The sequence below is a fragment of the Scyliorhinus torazame genome, chromosome 5, assembly GCF_047496885.1.
Source record: "Scyliorhinus torazame isolate Kashiwa2021f chromosome 5, sScyTor2.1, whole genome shotgun sequence".
Taxonomy (NCBI): Eukaryota; Metazoa; Chordata; class Chondrichthyes; order Carcharhiniformes; family Scyliorhinidae; genus Scyliorhinus; species Scyliorhinus torazame.
Window position 1 is genome coordinate 112,777,285 of NC_092711.1, and position 13,408 is coordinate 112,790,692.

Below are 13,408 nucleotides of genomic sequence, written 5' to 3' on the forward strand. Positions count from 1 at the left end.
TATGCCATTATCATCCATATGCTTATCCAATAAACTTTTAAATGCCCTCAATGTTGGCGAGTTCACTACTGTTGCAGGTAGGGCATTCCACGGCCTCACCACTCTTTGCGTAAAGAACCTACCTCTGACCTCTGTCCTATATCTATTACCCCTCAGTTTAAAGCTATGTCCCCTCGTGCCAGCCATTTCCATCCGCGGGGGAAGGCTCTCACTGTCCACCCTATCTAACCCCCTGATCATTTTGTATGCCTCTATTAAGTCTCCTCTTAACCTTCTCTCCAACGAAAACAACCTCAAGTCCATCAGCCTTTCCTCATAAGATTTTCCCTCCATACCAGGCAACATCCTGGTAAATCTCCTCTGCACCCGCTCCAAAGCCTCCACGTCCTTCCTATAATGCGGTGATCAGAACTGTACGCAATACTCCAAATGCGGCCGTACCAGAGTTTTGTACAGCTGCAACATGACCTCCTGACTCCGGAACTCAATCCCTCTACCAATAAAGGCCAACACTCCACAGGCCTTCTTCACAACCCTATCAACCTGGGTGGCAACTTTCAGGGATCTATGTACATGGACGCCTAGATCCCTCTGCTCATCCACACTTCCAAGAACTTTACCATTAGCCAAATATTCCGCATTCCTGTTATTCCTTCCAAAGTGAATCACCTCACACTTCTCTACATTAAACTCCATTTGCCATCTCTCAGCCCAGCTCTGCAGCTTATCTATGTCCCTCTGTAACCTGCTACATCCTTCCACACTGTCGACAACACCACCGACTTTAGTGTCGTCTGCAAATTTACTCACCCACCCTTCTGCGCCTTCCTCTAGGTCATTGATAAAAATGACAAACAGCAACGGCCCCAGAACAGATCCTTGTGGTACGCCACTTGTAACTGAACTCCATTCTGAACATTTCCCATCAACCACCACCCTCTGTCTTCTTTCAGCTAGCCAATTTCTGATCCACATCTCTAACTCACCCTCAATCCCCAGCCTCCGTATTTTCTGCAATAGCCTACCGTGGGGAACCTTATCAAACGCTTTCCTGAAATCCATATACACCACATCAACTGCTCTACCCTCGTCTACCTGTTCAGTCACCTGCTCAAAGAACTCGATAAGGTTTGTGAGGCATGACCTACCCTTCACAAAGCCATGCTGACTATCCCTGATCATATTATTCCTATCTAGATGATTATAAATCTTGTCTCTTATAATCCCCTCCAAGACTTTACCCACTACAGACGTGAGGCTCACCGGTCTATAGTTGCCGGGGTTGTCTCTGCTCCCCTTTTTGAACAAAGGGACCACATTTGCTATCCTCCAGTCCTCTGGCACTATTCCTGTAGCCAATGATGACATAAAAATCAAAGCCAAAGGTCCAGCAATCTCTTCCCTGGCCTCCCAGAGAATCCTAGGATAAATCCCATCAGGCCCCGGGGACTTATCTATTTTCAGCCTGTCCAGAATTGCCAACACCTCTTCCCTACGTACCTCCATGCCATCTATTCTAATAGCCTGGGTCTCAGCATTCTCCTCCACAACATTATCTTTTTCCTGAGACAAACAGTACTCCTTCCACATTCAAATACCGATGATATTCAGCTTAAAAAAATTGAGTGACTCTGTCAGACCTTGATGTTTGGTTTGAATTTTCTGTCAGCCAATCCTCCACTTCCAATATCCTGTAAAAGGAGTTTATAAAAGTCATCACTGTCAGTCCAGGATAGCAATTCTGAACAGACAATTCTAGTTTCTCTGGAACATTTTTTCCTCTCTTGTTCCCCCAAAGCTGTCAATCCCAGTCCCACACACACTCCCTCCTCCCTGGGCTGAAATCCAAACCCATCTCACCATCTGCACCATTTCTTTCCTCCACTCCCAGTTTTCTCCCTCCCTCTCCTCTGCCTGGGTTCAGTTCTCCAGCTCCTGGCTGCAGACTGACAACAAATCAATGGGTCTTATTGGGGGGGGTTTGGGGCCTCTACTCACCCGCGTGAGTCCAGCTTCACACCCGCACTGTGTCTGCTCCAACTCAGAATGGCTGGGGAGTGATTGACGCCGATAGGAAGAAAGTAATCCGGGTCTGGATTTTCCCTGCAACCGGTCGCCATCTTGGGAAAGGACGTCGGGTCTTTTGTTCTTGGAGCGGAGCGCTGGGGCGGCCATCTTAGTATGGGAAGAGGGAGTGGGCAGGGCTTCCTCCACTGACAGGCGCGGGTCAACCGGCGACCACCACCATCTTGGGAATGGAAGTCGGGTCTTTTCTTGGCGCGGAGCGCTGGGATAGCCATCTTGGTTAGGGAAGACGGGGTGGGCGGGACTTCCTCCCCGGTGACAGGCCCCGGATCAACCGGCGAACGCCGCCATCTTGGGAATGGAAGTCGGGTCTTTTGTTCTTGGAGCAGTGCGCTTGGGCGGCCATCTTAGTACGGGAAGAGGGAGTGGGCGGGACTTCGAGGGAGTGGGCGGGACTTCCTCCCCGGTGACATCACTCAGCGGCCGCCGCCATCTTGTGGCGGGATTTTCTACCCGGGTCTTTAGTGAAGGACAATGAGCTGGAGCTGAGGTTGGAAAGTGTTCAGAGGAAGGTCTGAAATCAGATTTACAGCCAGATATCTGTAAGAACCACAAAGTTCACATTCAGTATGTTTGGCAAATGAAATCACAATGCTGCAAACACTCAGTTGTGAAGAAGAATCAGGTTGCATTGGAAATGTTAACTCTCTTTCTCTCTCTTCACAGAAGCTGCCAAACCTGCTGAGGATTTCCACAACTTTGTGTTTTCACTTCACATTTCCAGCTTCTGCAGTGTTTTACTCAAATTATTATTATGGTTTTGAAATTGTGTTACATTACCAGTTCAGAGTAATATAATTGTCACCATTTAAATGTCCAAATCAATAATTATTTGTTTAACTGAGACTGGGCTGTTCAGCAGCAATGTCAGAAATCACTTCACAAAATATAGTGAAATCTGGAATTCTGTTCAGATTCAGTCAACAGAAACTATAAAAACTGAGATTGATAGAAGTTTGTGACATGAAAGTATTAATGGTTATAGAATCAAGGGAGATGGATGGATTTAACAAACATCAGATCAGGCATCTGCAAACTGGAGCTCAATGTTGGCGGTTGAACCGATTCTGTTTTTGTTTTGAAGGTGGTGTTCGTTTCCTGTCCTGTCGATTATCTCCACACCCATGGGTAATTTGCTGGAGATGGGATAATAACCTTTATTGGTGTCACAAGTAAGCTTTCATTAAGTAACCTTGCAGACCAAGGCAGGCCAGCAGCACGGGTCAAATCCCGTACCAGCCACCCCGAACAGGCGCCGGAATGTGGCGACTAGGGGCTTTTCACAGTAACTTCATTTGAAGCCTACTTGTGACAATAAACGATTTTCATTTTCATCCATTTCATTTCAAGTAACTTTCAAGCTTGAAGGGCCAAAGGCCTCCTCCTGCTGCTATCTTCTATGTATCTTCTATGTAACACTGCAATCAAGTTACTGTGAAAATCCCCCAATTGCCACACTCCAGCGCCTGTTGGGGTAAATTGAGGGAAAATCAGAATAATAATGAATGTCCAATTCAATTTACAATTCACCTCACTTCTTTTGGGACTTGTGGGAGACCCAGACAGACACTGGGAGAACGTGCAGACTCCGCACAGACAGTGACCCAAGGTCCCTGGTGCTGTGAAGCAACAATGCTAACCACTGTGCTACCGTGAAGGGGGAGAGGGTTTCTGCAGTGACACAGTCTTGTCTGATCCCAGTCTTCATTGAGATAGTGTCTGGGGTGTTTCCATTGATGAGAATATGGCTTGTGTGTCATCGTGGTGGAGGATGGTGGACAAGTTCTGAGGACAGCCACATTTGAGGAACATACTGAATGAAAGATCACTTTGACAGTGTGAAGTGTTTTTGTGATGTCAGAAAAGACCTGTGAGGGGCAGCATGTGGCACAGCGGTTAGCACTGGGACTGCTGCGCTGAGGACCCAGGTTCGCATCCCGGCCCTGGGTCACTGTCCGTGTGGAGTTTGCACATTCTCCCCATGTCTGCGTGGGTTTCACCCCCACAACCCAAAGATATGCAGGGTAGGTGGATTGGCCACGCTAAATTGCCCCTCAATTGGAAAAAAAAAGAATTGGGTACTCTAAATTTATTTAAAAAAAGGAAAAGACCTGTGATTGGTGCTGTTCCTTGTATTTTGCTTGAGTTTGTCACATATTGTAGAATGTCTTAGGTTTTCTCACTTCGTGAGGCACCAAACTGTGACTCTTTGCCGCTAAGATGAGATCATTGAGGAGGATCCTGGCAATGATCTCTTTTTAAAAAAATAGATTTCGTGTACACAATTCATTTTTTCCAATTTAAGGGGCAATTTAGCGTGGCCAATCCACCTAACCGGCACTTCTTTGTGGTTGTGGGGGCGAAACCCACGCAAACACAAGGAGAATGTCCAAACTCTTCATGGACAGTGACCCAGAGCCTGGATCGATTCTGGGACCCCGGTGCCATGAGGCAGCAATGCTAACCAATGTGCCACCGTGCTGCCCTGGCAATGATCTTCTCTGGCAGACAGCAGCGAGTCCCCTGTGTAATTACCACAGTCTGACCTGACTTGTCTGACTTCAATACAGTCACAGTGTCTGAGATCCCCGGCATGCATCCTTCTTCCCAGGTGAGGAATATGAGATTGTGTAGCTATGCCAGGAGTGTAACCCTGCCATGCTTTAGAATTTCAGCAGGGATTCATTCTGCTCCAGAGGCCGTGGTGTTTTCCAGCTGTTGAATGGCTTTTTCACTCACGGGGTACCACGGGGACAGGATACTGAGGAATTGACTTGAGGACGTTGAAGTCAAAGACAGAGTCTCGGTCGAGGGATTCTTCAGAATGTTCCCTCCAGTGAGCACTGACTGACTGTCTGTCCTTGATGAGTTCCCCTCCACACTTTGCTCTCAGTGGGGTGGGCCATTGACTGCTTAGGTCATCAATTGTATTGGCAGCGCTGATAAAACCATGCATGCCATTGCTTTCCATGAGCTGTTGGCTATCCCTCACTCTACCCTCTAAAGGCTTTAGAATCACGAAAAACCTGGAGCAGGCAGCTCAAAAGCACTGGAGCGGAACTTCTAGCAGTGCCTTCACAAGATGCTCCAAATCCAGGGGCAGGAGGGCAGTTCAACAGAGGAAAGGGAAAACTGGGAGTGGGGGAAAGAAAGTCGGGGGCAGAGGTGAGTGTAGTGGCCATCACTAAGGAGAAGGTGCTGGGGAAGCTGAAAGGTCTGAAGGTGGATAAATCACCCAGACTGGATTGAGTACACTGCAGGGTACCAAAGGAGATAACTGCAGGGATTGTGGAGCCATTGGTGATGATCCTTCAGGGATCACTGTAGTGAAGGGCCTCACAGAGGACAAGGAAATGACTAATGTAACACCCCAATTTAAGAAGGGAAGGAAGTAGAAGATGAGAAATTATAGGGTTGCGGACAGATGAGGGATTCCCCTTTCCGTCTGCACCCAATGAGGGATACAGTGCCGGAGCGTCTGCCACTTTAACTGGCGCACGTTCAACTTTTTTTTCCGCATAGGATTTTACGTCATCTCTTTTCACGAAACTAAACACGTATTTTGGAAATTTGAGACAAATGGAAAGTAGAAAGTTCGAAGCAAAGATTAGATTGTAGTTGTATTAAGGAGAAGGTTGGGAGGATGGTGCATTAAAAAAATGTAGAAGTTGTTGGGTTAGGGTTTTAAAATTTAAAAAATTTATTAACTAACATCCCAAGTGAAAAAACATATATAGTTTATTAAGTTAAAATATTTATTAAGTTATTTGAATTTTTGAACAGATTCAATGTCCGAACGTGTAGCTGGGAAGGTTTTGCAGCGAGGAGATCACCCTTTATGGGGTTAAGTAGCACCAAGTAAGCGTTCCTTGCACCAGTTCACTCCACACATTGCCGTTCATACAGATATATCTGTTAATTTATTCACTTCAGATAATTTTTTTTCTAATATGGGATAGTAGTGAGCTCGGGTTAAGTTGTAGTGTTGTGGGTTTCTGAGGGTAAGACAGTGGTTAATATTTAGGGGTATGGTCCGGGAAAATGTTTTGATGCGCGATCAATTACACTCAAGACGAAGTGATTTCATAACCGAAGGCTTTAATCTACTAGAACTTGTTCCCCAGCAGCTTCGATACAGAAATTGAAGGCTGCTGGGACGGCACCGTTTCTTATACTCCGCCTGTCAGGGCGGAGCTACGTACAACAGCCAATGGTAGACTCCTGGGTCTAACCAATGGTCATCAGCCTCTTGGGTACCGCAATACCTGGTACTACCACATTTACCCCCTGTTAAAAAAGAGTCCGGCCGGGGTGGTGGCCAGTGGTAACAGTCGCCTTTAGCATGGTATGACCAGGTATGGAGGTACCGTGGTGTCGAGGATATTTACAAAGTGTTCACAGTGAAGCAATCAGTCGATCGGGTGGCCTGGTCGTCCTTTTGGAGCGTCTGTGCTTCGGTGGTGATTCTGGTGGGCGTCCCGGTGGTTGCGACTCCGGGACCATGGTTTTGGCCTCCCTGGCAGCTTCGTCAACCCTAGGCGGCGCTGTTGGGGCAAACTGTTGACACGGGGGGGGGGGGGGGGGGGGGGTGCCTGTAGGGGGCATTGGTGGGTGGGCGGGCCTAGGCAGGAGTGGTGGGGGTAATGGTTCGGGTGCGTGTGGGGTTCCGGCGGGCGCCAGGTCCCGAAGGGAGACTGTATCTTGCCGGCCGTCAGGGAATGCCACGTAGGCGTACTGGGGGTTAGCGTGCAGCAGGTGGACCCTCACGTGCTTCTGAAGCAGGATGGGTCCGGGTGTCGCTAGCCAGGTTGGGAGCGAGGTCCCGGAGGAGGACATCCTGGGGAAAACAAGGAGACGTTCATGAGGTGTCTGATTTGTGGTTGTACAGAGCAGCGACCGGATGGCGTGGAGGGCCATCGGGAGGACTTCTTGCCAGCGGGAAACTGGGAGATTCCTGGTCCGTAGGATGCCCTTGCTGAGCAGGAATTGACGCAGTTCGTCGCTCATAAAGGAGGACCCCCTATCACTGTGTATGTACGCGGGGAAACCGAACAGTGTAAAGATACCCTGGAGGGCCTTAATGACGGTGGTTGTGGTCATGTCTGGGCAGGGGATGGCGAATGGGTTTGCAATCCGGGGTGAGGTTCGCAAACAGGGAAGGCGGGTCGACCTTAAGGGTCGCGAGGCCGCAGACAGTAAGGGGAGGTATAGGGCCGCCGAATTTAAAGGTCAGGCTTTGCAAATGGCATTGCAAGTCCAGCCCCAGGAGGGTAGCCGCGCAGAGGTGCGGCAGGACATACAGGCGGAAATTGTCGAATTTCCTGCCTTGGACAGTGAGGTTTGCGAGGCAGAACCCCTTTATCTCCACCTAGTGTGACCCGGAGGCCAGGGAGATCCTTTGGTTTCCAGGGTGGGTTACAAGTGAACAGCTCCGTGTCGGGGTGAACAAAGCTTTCCGTGTTCCCAGAGTCAATCAGGCAAGACGTCTCATGGCCGCTGATGAAGTCCGTCGTTGTAGCTGTTGCGAGTGTCCGGGGTCGACTTTGGTCCAGTGTCACCGAGGCCAGATGAAGCAGTTGCGAGTTCTGATCGGGCAGCCTGTAGTCGGCCGTGCTGGGGACCTGGGGCCCCATCCAAGATGGCGTCACCCATGGGTCGCACATGGTGTCCGTGGATGAACAAGATGGCGGCGGCAATGGACAAAATGGCGGCGCCCACCTGTCCAGCGTGGTGTCCGGGGGGCAAGATGGCCGCGCCCGTGGGTCGCACGTGGCCCTAGGATAGGGGGGGTGGCGGTGAGCGCTGGCCGGTCAGGGCCTGAAGGGGGGTTGCCGCGGCACTCTGGAGTCGCTGGAGACCGCGACCACGGCGCGGGCCAAGTAGACCCCCACAAAGTGGCCTTCTTGCCGCACCCTTTGCAGGTGGCGGTGTGGGCCGGGCAGTGCGGGCGGGGATGATTCGCCTGCCCGCAGAAGAAACCGGGGCCCGGCGGCGATAGCGGGCCGTCTCGTAGTGCAGGCCTGCGGGGTCAGGGAGAAGGTCTGCAGGGTGCTACGCAGCCCAGGGGGCCGTCGCGTGGTCGGGCGCATAGGACTGCGCGTTTTTGTAGGCAACGTCCATGGACCCTGCCAGGGCCCGTGCCTCTCTAAGTCCCAGGGTGTCCCTTTCTAGAAGTCTTCGGCGGATATCTGAGGAGCTCATACCTGATACGAAAGCATCTCTGATTTAAAGTTCCGTGTGCTCGCCCCCCAAAACGTGCGGGCAGCCACAGTTTCAGCCCAGCACCAGTAGCGCCCGGTAGAAATCTTCCAACGATTCCCTGGGGCATTGCCGTCTAGTTGCAAGCAGGTGACGTGCGTAGACCTGATTTACAGGACGGATATAATGTCCTTCTAGCAGTTCGATCGCGGCATCATAGTTCTCCGCCTCCTCGATAAATGGGTAGATCCCAGGGCTGACCTTTGAGCGCAGGAGATGCATTTTCTGTCCAGTGGGGGTGCCTCCGGCCGTCTCGAGGTAGCCGTTAAAGCACGCCAGCCAGCGTTTAAATATTGCAGCCGAGTTCTCCGCGTGGGGGCTGAGTTGAAGGCACTCCGGTTTGATTCGGAGATCCATCCTGCCAGCTTAAGTCTAGTAGATTAAATTGATGCGCGATCAATTACACTCAAGATGAAGTGATTTCATAACTGAAGGCTTCAATCTACTAGACCTTGTTCCCCAGCAGCTTTGATACAGAAAGTGAAGGCTGCTGGGACGGCACCGTTTGACAGGCGGAGCTACGTACAACTGCCAATGGTAGACTCCTGGGTCTAACCAATGGACATCAGCCTCTTGGGTACCGCAATACCTGGTACTACCACAGTTCCCATTAAGGGACTTGGGGTTAGGGTGTAGGGTGTGAATTGATGGTCTAAAAGTTGTAATTGAAGCACCAGGTTAGGATCCGAATAAATGTTCCCCTCAAGGGACTTGGGGTTAGGTTTTAGGGTGTGGATAGGTGATGTAAAAGTTGTAGTAATTTTAGGATGAGGGAAGAAATTACGGTTAGGGTTAGCCAAGAATTGGGGTTAGGTTAGGTTAGGGTTATGGTTCGGGTGATTATGGTCAGGTTCGGGTGGGTTAGGGTCAGGTCTTAGGGTGTGGATAGGTAATGTAAAGGTTGTTGTAATCCAGGGTTAGGCTCAGTGTCTGGATAAATGTATCCCTCAAGGGGCTTCGGGTTAGATTTTAGGGTGTGGATAGGTGATGTAAAGGTTGTTGTAATTTAGGGTTCGAGTCTGGATAAATCTACCCCTCCAGGGACTTAGGGTTGTGTTTTAGGGTGTGGATAGGTGATGTATAAGTTATTGTTGTATTGGGGTTAGGGTTTGCGTATGTCATATAACATACATATGAACATATATTTTGGTGTTATGAAAAGATCATAATTTACCTTGTTTTTGTTCCCTGTCCCTTACCTGGGGCTACAACTTCAAGCGACCAGGTTTTTTTGGGGGGATTGGGGGGGGTGTGGTTTAGGGATAGATTTGTGTTTACTATACCCTAGTTAGGGTTAAGATTAGGGATAGAGTTAGGGTTAAGATTAGGGTGAGGTCCAAGATACAAAGCTCAAGGCCCAAGGTGTTCGGGTGGGGATCAAGGGCCGGGGTCAGGGTTTAAGGTTAAGGTCGAGACTCGGGGTCAGGGTATGATGAAAGACTGAATAAGCGTTGTTATCAAGGGAATATGTATTCATGTTTGAAAATTCTGTTCAATTTTCATTTAGACTGTTCGGGGACTTTGTTCTAAGATTTAGAATCCAATGTCTTTCACGTCTTTTTCTTTGTGGAGTTGACCATTTGCTATTTGCTTCTTAGCCTATAATTTGTAATGCATCAAGGCCAAGCTCTACAAAATGTATGTTAATTAATTGATGTATTTTCTAAGTACGGATCTCACTGCAATGTCCTGTCAGTCTGTTTCGCCGATGTACAAAATATCACACCTTTTACACCGTATAGCATAGACCAAATTTTTATGTTGGCATGTTATTTTTTGTTTTATTGAGGTACTTTTCCTACTCTGGGATTGTGAATTATAGATGTGATTTTAAAATATTTACAGCTTGTGCAGTTGGCACGTCCACAATTGTAGGTCTTTTCCAAGGGTAGTTTGCTCTTGACCTAAAGGTCTTTTAGGTTCTTGCTTCTCTTGTCGGCAGAGACTATATCCCAATGGGCTAATGGAACAATGTCCTGTTTAAATTTCTCAAATGTTTTTTGATGAGTTTATTTATTTGTGTGGTTTTACTGTTGTACTGTATTACAAAAGGTATTTTTGAGGACAAAGTTTTATTGCTGGAGGGATTATGTAATTCTGCGAGAAAGTTTGACTTAAAATATCTAAGAAATCTTTTTGTGTATCCTCTATGTTGTAAAGCTGTAAATAAAGTATGTACTGCAGTCTCAAAATCTGAGTTTTCTGAGCAAATGCGGTGGAACCTTGTCAATGGCGATTTGATGAGGCCCCGAAAAACGTGTTTCGGGTGATGGTTGTTCGTGTGCAGAAGTGCATGAGTGTCTGTCGGTTTAAAGAAAACGTTAGGAGCTAATTTGTATTCACCATTTGCCTTTATATACAGTGGTGTCCAAAACATCAATTGTGTGTTCATGTGTAATGACTTTGATTTTAATAGATGGGTGATGATTGTTCAGGATATGTACAAATTGGTCAAATTCCAGTTGTGTGTGTGTCCAAATGCCCCACATATCATCTAGATATCTGCAGCAGCATCATGGTGTCTTGGGGCACTTTTTGAAGACAGTTTCTTCCCATTCGGCCATGTAGATATTGGCATAAACCGGTGCAGATTTTTTGCCCATTGCTGTACCCTTAATCTGTAGATAATGTTTGTTATTAAATTGAAAGTCATTTGTTGTCAGTCCGAAGTGTAATAGTTGAACAAGGATTGCATCCGGTCTATCAGGTTGCCACTATTTCTTGAAAATATTTCTCACCGCCTCAATTCCTCTATCCGTCTCAATGTTGGTGTAGAGGTTATCGACGTCCATGGTGAATAGTATTGTGTTAGAAGTGATAGTTAGGGATCTAACAATTTCAATGAAATGATGTGTGTCTTTAATGTAACTCGGATGTTTTGGGGCTAAGGGGTTTAAAAATGAGTCAATGTATTCCGCAATCCAATAGGACTCGCTCCCACAGTCTGAAACTGTGGGTCTACCTGGGGGAATTTTATGTGGTACAGTCCATGTTTCCGGATTTTTATGTATTTTTGGGAGGAGGTAAAATATTCGTGGTAAAGGTTGAAATTGTTTAAAATAGTCCATTTGTTTCTCAGTAATACAGTGTAAATTGTATAATTGTACTAACAAGTCTGTGATCTGCTCATATGTTTGGTGGTATATTGGTGCTGGTAATTTAGTATAATATTTAGTGTTGTTGAGTTGCCGATAAGCTTCAAAAAGGTATTGTTGCCGATTCATAATAATAATATTATTCCCTTTGCTAGTTTTATAATGATATCTTGAGTTAGATTTAAGCTGCATGATTGCTTGCCTCTATTCTTGTTAAGTTTTGTTTATCGTTTACTTGTTTGATCTTTGTAATGTCTGAGTTAATGTTTTGGATAAAACTTTGCATTTTCGGGTCGATTTTCTGTTCCGGTGGGTTCCAATCCGATTGGGGTAGGAAGGGTTGTTCATCCTCTGATGTTGAGTATTCAAAGAAACTCAGAATTTTAATTCTTCTGTAAAATCTTTCAAGATCTATTTGAATTTGTGTATTGTCTGGCTTTTGTACTGGGACAAAGGTTAAACCTTTATTTAAAATCTTTTCTTGTATGGTGGTGAGTTTGAATGTGTTTGATATGTTAACTATTGTATTGTCGAGATTAAGTGGTTCTTTTTGCAGGCTTGTTTTGTTATTGTGTAAATAGAACAAAGAACAAAGAAAAGTACAGCACAGGAACAGGCCCTTCGGCCCTACAAGCCCATGCCGACCATGCTGCCTGACTAAACTACAATCTTCTACACTTCCTGGGTCCATATCCCTCTATTCCTATTCATGTATTTGTCAAGATGCCCCTTAAATGTCACTATCGTCCCTGCTTCCACCACCTCCTCTGCCAGCGAGTTCCAGGCGCCCACTACCCTCTGTGTAAAAAAACTTGCCTCGTACATCTCCTCTAAACCTTGCCCCTCGCACCTTAAACCAATGCCCCCTAGTAATGATCTATGAGGTGGTTAGTTTTACCGTGTCCTGTAGATCAGTGGCCCCGTTTTCCAGCAGTCGCTGCCGAACGTAGTTCGACCGGACCCCAGCCACGTAGGTGTCCCGGATCATCAGCTTCATGTGCCCATCGGCCTTCACATCCCTGTAGTTGCAGTTGCAGGCGAGTAGTGTCAGGTTCTCTAGATACTCGTCCAGCGATTCCCCGGCGCATTGACGGCGGGCAGTGAGGAGGAGCCGCGCGAACACTTCGTTCTCGGGCTTCACAAAATGTCTCTTTAGAATCGCGACCGCCGCTTCGTGTGTGACTGCGTCCTCAATCATACCCGAGATTCGGTGGCTCACCCGGGCGTGGGGGAGGCACAGCTTGAGGGCGTCGGAGGGAGGCGTTTCAGAGGAGTCGAGGTAGGCCTCAAAACAGTGGAGCCAGTGGGTGAAGATTTCTTTAGCTTCTGCTGCTCGTGCGACGAGTTCATCAGGCTACAGAGCGGCTTCCATCGTGATGTCTTTGGATAATAAATTGAGGTACCATCAATTCACTACAAGACGATGAGAACGAGTGAACATAGGCTTTATTAGCCAAGAACTTTCCTGCCTGTGACTGCTGTAACAATGAGCACCGCCCACAGGCGGCAGGTCTATATACCTCCCCGGGGGGAGGGGGGAGCGGAGCCAGAGGCAGAGCCCACCAGGGTTCCATAACAATACGTGGAAGGAGATCATATTACCATTCCCTGGCCAGAGGCCACTGTACGATACAGACAATTTATATTATGGTGAATACATTCACCACATTTGATATACGTGGGATAAAACATTTTTTTCTAATAAATTCTTTGAGGGTGATAATTGTATTTGTTTTTTTGGAAGACTCTGGCTATAATTAATTTCCGTGATAAAGATTTTAGTTTCGGGGAATTTTTGTGTGGCTACTTTTGAAATAATTTGTAATTGTTTGAATGCAGTGGTAGCTCTGCGTACGGTTAAAATGCCAATTGAAAATATAATTGTGTTTACTATGGGTGGAATTTTAATTTATTTAGAATGGAAGTAATGTGGATGAATTTAGCTCGGGGAAAACTGTCAAATTGAATGT

General features: G+C 47.3%; 1 long non-coding RNA gene across 1 annotated transcript; it reads left to right on the forward strand.

Moving 5' to 3' along the window:
- Positions 1-2,534: 2,534 nt before the first annotated feature.
- Positions 2,535-3,039, forward strand: LOC140419465 (uncharacterized). Its single transcript, XR_011945804.1, has 2 exons — positions 2,535-2,627; positions 2,752-3,039. It is a non-coding gene; the product is annotated as an uncharacterized lncRNA (long non-coding RNA).
- The last annotated feature ends 10,369 nt before the right edge of the window (positions 3,040-13,408 follow it).